General features: G+C 34.8%; 1 protein-coding gene across 1 annotated transcript in view; it reads left to right on the top strand.

The window, feature by feature from the left end:
• Positions 1–6,559: 6,559 nt before the first annotated feature.
• The window catches only part of LOC110442790 (fibroblast growth factor receptor 4-like), a 120,461-nt gene continuing 119,010 nt past the window's right edge, over positions 6,560–8,010 (top strand). Inside the window, exon 1 of the mRNA XM_021486572.1 lies at positions 6,560–6,774. The gene's annotated coding sequence lies outside the window, so the exon portion shown is untranslated. The remainder of the gene's footprint in view (positions 6,775–8,010) is intronic.

Here is an 8,010-nt window from a genome sequence, read left to right as displayed (position 1 = left end):
TTCCATGATAAAATGACTTCTTTGCAGTTTCACTACAAAGAAACTTACTTCTGAATGTCTAGTAACCAGTAATGGTGATTTCATGTTTGTTGTGTTTTACTGAGAAGTTTCACAGAAACTTATTTCTGATGGTCTAGTAACTAGTAATGGTGATTTCATGTTTGTTGTGCTTTACTGAGAAGTTTCACAGAAACTTATTTCTGATGGTCTAGTAACTAGTAATGGTGATTTCATGTTTGTTGTGCTTTACTGAGAAGTTTCACAGAAACTTATTTCTGATGGTCTAGTAACATGTAATGGTGATATCATGTTTGTTGTGTTTTACTGAGAAGTTTCACAGAAACTTGTTTCTGATGGTCTAGTAACCAGTAATGGTGATTTCATTTTACTGAGAAGGAGCGGTTTATTTAAGATCAAAGATTTCTTCCCTAGGTTTCATTTCGGTTATATGGGTTCAGGCAACCATTACAAAAGTCTAAAGTGACAGTGATGGGCCTTTTCTTCCTGGTCATTTGATCGCAGTTTGTATCTCAAGATGTGTTTGCTTTTTGTGGATTATGTTACATGTTGAAAGAGTGTTTATTTGTCTGAAAAATAGGGAATAATTTACTGTTTTTGTTTCCTGTGTAAACGTCTTCTCTGATGATTTGTCACTTTCCTGGGAAAGTTACAAACAGATGAATGATGAAATACTGGTCATACAAAAATAGTTAAAGAGTTCATAAAAAGTTTTCGACATTGGTTAATATTGTCAGCTAGCTTGTTAGGAGTTTTGGGTTTAGATAAATCAGGTCTAATGCTTCCTTTTATTGTCAAGTATGATTTATTACTAAAGGAAGGTATGATATAAAGTGAACTGTGATATTAACAGACGTAGTGTTTCTGTGTAGAAATTTGACTCAACATTGTAAAAGAGTGACATTTTGCACCTGCATACAACTTTTGAAGATTGTAGATGCTATTTTTTTCTCTCAAAAAAACCTTAATAGTTATAATATATATAGTCATCCCTGTTTTCTTTGGTTTTATAAGCTTGTCCAGGTACTAGTGCCCAGTATCAGAAATGTGGATGGCCTAGTTACCGTGGGGTCTGTCTGAATGTTCACACATTAATTGCTGGAGGTTATCTGAAGTGTCACATTATAGTTTCATTTGCAAAAGGTATTCAGCAGGTTCCTGAGGTCAAGGTCACTGTTACTACAAATAAAACAGGCAATATACATGATGTAAAGGTCACTGTTACTACAAACAGAACAGGCAATACACATGATGTCAAGGTCACTGTTACTACAAACAGAACAGGCAATATACATGATGTAAAGGTCACTGTTACTACAAATAGAACAGGCAAAATACATGATGTAAAGGTCACTGTTACTACAAATAGAACAGGCAATATACAGGATGTCAAGGTCACTGTTACTTCAAATTAAACAGGCACTATACATGATGTCAAGGTCACTGTTACTGCAAATAGAACAGGCAATATACATGATGTCAAGGTCACTGTTACTACAAACAGAACAGGCAATACACATGATGTCAAGGTCACTGTTACTACAAACAGAACAGGCAATATACTTTATGACCAATTAAGCTATGTTTGTTATTTTGTTATTTGTGGTGAACTATTTTTGCTGGATATCTTTCGGGAAGAAAGTAATGTTAAAAAGCATCCATAGAATCCAAGATGACAATTGGTTGAGGTAAAGGTGGCCGTCTGTCAGTTCTGATTAGTATAGTTGTGTTCCTACTTTGTAGTAAGTTGTAAACAGTGGATAGTTAACATTGTATTTAAGGACATGTGTGATACTGGTTTATCAATGCAAATATTATTTAGCTATCTAATTCTGATTCCAAGAAGTAACTTTTAAATTCTTCAACAGTGGACTATGTATAGTTGTAACCTAAGTTGTGCATAAAGCGTGAAATGTTCGCCAAGTCAAGTTTTGCTCTACGCTGGTAAAATCTGTATTCGCCCAGTGTTCATTTCGCTCTTAATAAACATTTGATTTCTACGTTTAATATGTTGTTTACTAATGTTCTTGATCATGATAAATTCACTCTCATTACGAAGAGCGATTAAAGCGAAGGTTGAACTGAGGCGAACATCTCTCGGTATACAGTATATAGGAATAAATATTCCTGGAATGTTCTTGTTATGTGTGGTATTGGGCTATTGGTGATAAACATAAAATTAGGAAGAGTTCATGTAACATTACATGATGTGTAACAAATCAAATAACATACAATGTATAGAGAGAATAATTTGTCTTTTAGGGAAACATTGTGTTAATCTATAGGTGATTAACCAATGTTACATTGAACAATTTGATAGAGAATCTGTAGCCAGGGATTGTAATATCATTGTTAACAGAATCTGTAGCCAGGGATTGTAATATCAATGTTACCAGAATCTGTTGCCAGGGATTGTAATATCAATGTTCATAGGATCTGTAGCCAGGGATTGTAATATCAATGTTAACGAAATCTGTAGCCGGGGATTGTAATATCAATGTTAACAGGATCTGTAGCCGGGGATTGTAATATCAGTGTTAACAGAATCTGTAGCCAGGGATTGTAATATCATTGTTAACAGAATCTGTAGCCGGGAATTGTAATATCAATGTTAACAAAATCTGTAGCCAGGGATTGTAATATCAATGATAACAGAATCTGTAGCCAGGGATTGTAATATCATTGTTAACAGAATCTGTAGCCGGGAATTGTAATATCAATGTTAACAAAATCTGTAGCCAGGGATTGTAATATCAATGTTACCAGAATCTGTTGCCAGGGATTGTAATATCAATGTTCATAGGATCTGTAGCCAGGGATTGTAATATCAATGTTAGCAGGATCTGTAGCCAGGGATTGTAATATCAATGTTAACATAATCTGTAGCCAGGGATTGTAATATCAATGTTAACATAATCTGTAGCCAGGGATTGTAATATCAATGTTAACAGAATTTGTAGCCAGGGATTGTAATATCAATGTTACCAGAATCTGTAGCCAGGGATTGTAATATCAATGTTAACAGAATTTGTAGCCAGGGATTGTAATATCAATGTTACCAGAATCTGTTGCCAGGGATTGTAATATCAATGTTAATAGGATCTGTATCCAGGGATTGTAATATCAATGTTAACAGGATCTGTAGCCGGGGATTGTAATATCAGTGTTAACAGAATCTGTAGCCAGGGATTGTAATATCATTGTTAACAGAATCTGTAGCCAGGGATTGTAATATCAATGTTAATAGGATCTGTATCCAGGGATTGTAATATCAATGTTAACAGGATCTGTAGCCGTGGATTGTAATATCAATGTTAACAAAATCTGTAGCCAGGGATTGTAATATCAATGATAACAGAATCTGTAGCCAGGGATTGTAATATCATTGTTAACAGAATCTGTAGCCGGGAATTGTAATATCAATGTTAACAAAATCTGTAGCCAGGGATTGTAATATCAATGATAACAGAATCTGTAGCCAGGGATTGTAATATCATTGTTAACAGAATCTGTAGCCGGGAATTGTAATATCAATGTTAACAAAATCTGTAGCCAGGGATTGTAATATCAATTTTAACAGGATCTGTAGCCAGGGATTGTAATATCAATGTTAACAGAATTTGTAGCCAGGGATTGTAATATCAATGTTACCAGAATCTGTTGCCAGGGATTGTAATATCAATGTTCATAGGATCTGTAGCCAGGGATTGTAATATCAATGTTACCAGAATCTGTTGCCAGGGATTGTAATATCAATGTTAATAGGATCTGTAGCCAGGGATTGTAATATCAATGTTAACAGGATCTGTAGCCAGGGATTGTAATATCAATGTTAACCGACAGTGACTGTGTTTGTCACCGAGGCTTTAAAAGGGCACTTCTACATCACAGGGCTACTTGAGTTTTATGGTACAGAACTCTTTTATTTAGGAGGTAATTTTGGCATGGAAGTGCAATGTTCGCATGCAACAAAAAAAGGATAAAAAAAGTTCTTGTTAAAATAAAAACTGTTGTAATTGTACTCTCCCTCCCCAGTGATGTTTGATGGTAATTGTATTAAAGTTGAATCCATTTACAGAATCAGCTCCGACTCAGTAGGAAACACAAGTAGAAACATTTTCAGGAACATGAAATGAAAATTGGATTGGTGAAAAATTTCTGACAGTAGCATGCAAGGTATTTGGAAGACATTCTCACTGTATGTCAAATTTAAATCTGATTAAGAGAAAACATTTTTATTGGCGGGTCTTTACATCAGTTTCATACTGTGGGACACTAATAAACAGTTTCAATATCGATCATGTTCAACCTATAAAGGATTTCGATAAATAACAGAAAGATGTATTTCCATAAATGTTTAAAATTGACCTTGTAAAACAAAATAAATGGTTCTACTCACCTAGTTCTAGTGCATCAGTTCCTTGATTAAATTTCTGAGTATTTGAGTCTTTATGTGATAGATTTTAAATTCTATTCCTCTTATCCTGTATAATCGATAATATTTTGCATTTTCTCATACATTGTGCTGCCGAAGTTAGACAACAAAATGTGATAAAATTTAATGACAGTTTAGAACAATCGTAGGTAAATTTAAGGTCTCGGATACTGTAAGTGTAACTCGAGCCATTTGTCTCAGTTTCTGAGGAACAAAACTTTAAATTTTCTTGATGGAAATTGTTGAATAACTGAAAATATGAAATGAATAATGAATATGTCCTGTTTGTAATCTATATGCCATTGAGAATCAATAGAAATTGAATTGGTGTAGAAATGTTCGCAATTAAGATCTTCATTTGTGAGGGAATATAAAGATGCATGTCAGAGGCTTGAGATAAGTCAGACATGTTTTATGTTTATTGGTTTAATGACTGGGTATGGTTTAGCAAGCCCAAGCATTGGTATTGGTTTTAGTTGCTCCCCACCCCTTTAATTAAGGGCTGTGTTCCACCCAGAGAGCCTGAATTTATCTTGGTTTCTGTGATGTTTTTTGTTGTGCTGATTTTTTTTTTCTTTCTGAAATTATTCCAATCTACTATGCATTTTAACACATCGATCCTGCATTGTATCAAATTCTAGATAGACAGACATCATTGTTTGAAATGTAACACTTGCTAAGTTAAAGAAAAGAAAATTGGCACACATCAGTGATAAGTGAAATGATGTGTTTAATTCCACGAAACTTGAAACTCTAGAAACAAGGGAGGGCTTTTGCAGCTGAAATGAAATGATGTATGAATTCTTTGAAATTTAAATCTCACCGAGGAAATGAAGCTAATCCTGTTAAAAAAGACTGGATGACCTGCAGATTTGTCTAATTGGTTGATATATGGGTTGAGTATAAACATCATTGTGACATACAGATGGAGGCATGCACACAGATGGGGTACCTAATCTAATTAAATCCTGTGTTCTATCTGACATACTCCCTACTCCACCAATATCAGTGACAGGAAGCAACCCACTGTCTTTGGGTTTTTTTCTATCGAAAGTCTTTAAAGATGATGCCAGTCTTTTGAAGGACTACTTCCACAAAAAGCTGGTTCCAATTTGTACAGCAAGGTTGACTTGACCAATCAGGGTAGCATGACACAACAGCAATAGTTAAATGCTGTTAGATTAAACACTCAAAGGGCCCTGCATGAGAGATGCGGGTGCCCTACCTAGAGTTCCATTAATCCGTCCACACTTTCGTTTCTGAAGAATATCTCATAAACTAACAGACTAATCCTACTGAAATTTGACATGGTGATACATTGTGAAATATAGATGTGCAATAGGGGTTTAAACATTTTGTAACGTCAAGGTTATTGTTACTTGACGTCGACAGGGGGGGGGGGGCTACCTAACCTGTTGGTGTTCTAGTTAATTGTAATTTATGAAGACAGTACCCAATTGTGCGGCTGAGTAGACTGTTCTTGCAAAACTGAATATCATGATGTTAAAACTCATTGTTTATAAAAAGCCTCAGTCATTATATTTTCCAACTCAAGCTTGACATTCTGTTGGAAGAATAAAAAAATCTCTGTAAAAAAAGTGTGTGTGTGGTTTGGTATAGTCTAATTGAGTAAGCAGCAACAATCTGTTGTTCTGTGTTGTAAGTTTTCATGTGAATACTTAAACGTTTTCATGACCTAGAAAAACATCCGTGGCAACTGTTCTGATTAAATAGTAATATGTTGTAAGTTTAGATAATCAGACCAACAACCAAAAAAACAGGTTTTATTTTGTGGTGTATGTGGTACCACTGTAGACATAAAACGCACGATTCTAATAAGTTGCTGTATTTTTTTAAATGACTGGAAGCATATGGAGAGTTGACACTGATAACCTTAAACTAGGGGAGATTGAGGCTCAGTATGGAGATGTAGTCAGGCAAAGAATGAGAAGTTCTGAAGATAGATAACACATTTTCTGCATTACTACATAACTACATACATGTTACTATCAGAATTTTCTCTTTATCATCTAGAGGGAGTGGGTAGAGTGGTGGAACAGCCAGGTTACCATGACAACCAAGCCAGAGGGCTCTCTGTTACTCCTGTTGAACTTTCTGTGAGGTGCCTAGCCTGTTTCTGTGAAGTGGGGTCCATCTGGTCTTACCATCAGTATACTCTAGGCTCTGTTTACACTGGCTAACTGTACCCCTGCTCTGTCCTTCAAGTCTTAGTAATACTCGCTCTGAGGGGATTTACTCAAAGTGCTGGAGTTCCAGTTCTGGTGTTTTTTTTATTTGTAGAGCTTTGGTTTGAGATTGAGGTAGGTACCATGTAGAAATTGACCTGTGCTTGCTTTACAGCATCTAAACCTGGGGATACATCTGTACAATGCATTGTTTTAAATCTCAGTTTCTTCTTTTGTTGTATGGAGTCGACTTTTCAGAGGTTTATCTGTGAAGTCTGGTAAACTTACAGAAGTTGAGTTGTACATTTCCAGAGCTTATGTGAATGCAGGATTTTATTTATTATTTTAATTTAATGATTTTAAAATTTCAGGCGGTTACATTTTAATTCTTAATTTTAACCTTTTCCACATTGATTAATGTCACATTTTGATTAATATCATGTTTTCCAAAACACCATTTTCTCTCTAAATATATTGTATATAATTGTATTTGGTTTATAGTATGCGTTTTGATATAACATCCTTTTGCTAATTCCCTAACATTATCACATGTACAAATTATAGGAACAGTCTTAAACCTTTGGAAGGAGTAGTGACTTTTCTTGAAAATGACCTTAACTTTATTGTGAAACGAGATTGTCAGAGAGGTGCCTTCACAGAGCTGGAGTGTTGCTATAAGGGTGAGGAAGGGATGTATGTTGTATCTAAAGTCTGATCTGTTTAAAGTTATACAATCATGTTCAAAGACTACCATAGTTATCGTGCAATAAGCCCCAACACATAATCATTGACTCAGTATAGGGGTAGGGGGCTTATTACAGGACAACAAAATCCAATGGCCCTTACTGATCAGTTGTGATAGGGATGGGGTTATTACCAGGCATGGTATTGTTGTCGAATTAACTCTGTAAATATGTATGCTATATTCTCAAATAAATACTATTTCTGTTAATGACACATTTCTCTTTATATCACATATCCATCTGATAAATGATACATGATATAAAAAGGAATTTATCCTACAATTTGTTGGTGTAGTATTGGTAGTAAGCTTCGTCAACGTTACATAACTAGTAATAAGTCTGTGTAAAGTGTAGGTAAACTCTATTCGTTTGATTTCTCAGTAAGGTTTAGTTGTGTCGGATATTGTTTTGTTCAATAAACTTTTGTTGTATACAGCAAGTTGTTCCTTAAGTCAACTTTGATTGTGTATATCATTACTTTAGTCTATCAGCTTTGATTGTGTTTATCATTACTTTAGTCTATCAGCTTTGGTTGTGTACATCATTACTTTAGTCTATCAGCTTTGATTGTGTTTATCATTACTTTAGTCTATCAGCTTTGGTTGTGAATATCATTACTTTAGTCTAT

Source organism: Mizuhopecten yessoensis, unplaced genomic scaffold, assembly GCF_002113885.1.
Source record: "Mizuhopecten yessoensis strain PY_sf001 unplaced genomic scaffold, ASM211388v2 scaffold716299, whole genome shotgun sequence".
NCBI lineage: Eukaryota > Metazoa > Mollusca > Bivalvia > Pectinida > Pectinidae > Mizuhopecten > Mizuhopecten yessoensis.
This window is presented reverse-complemented; position numbering and strand designations above follow the sequence as displayed.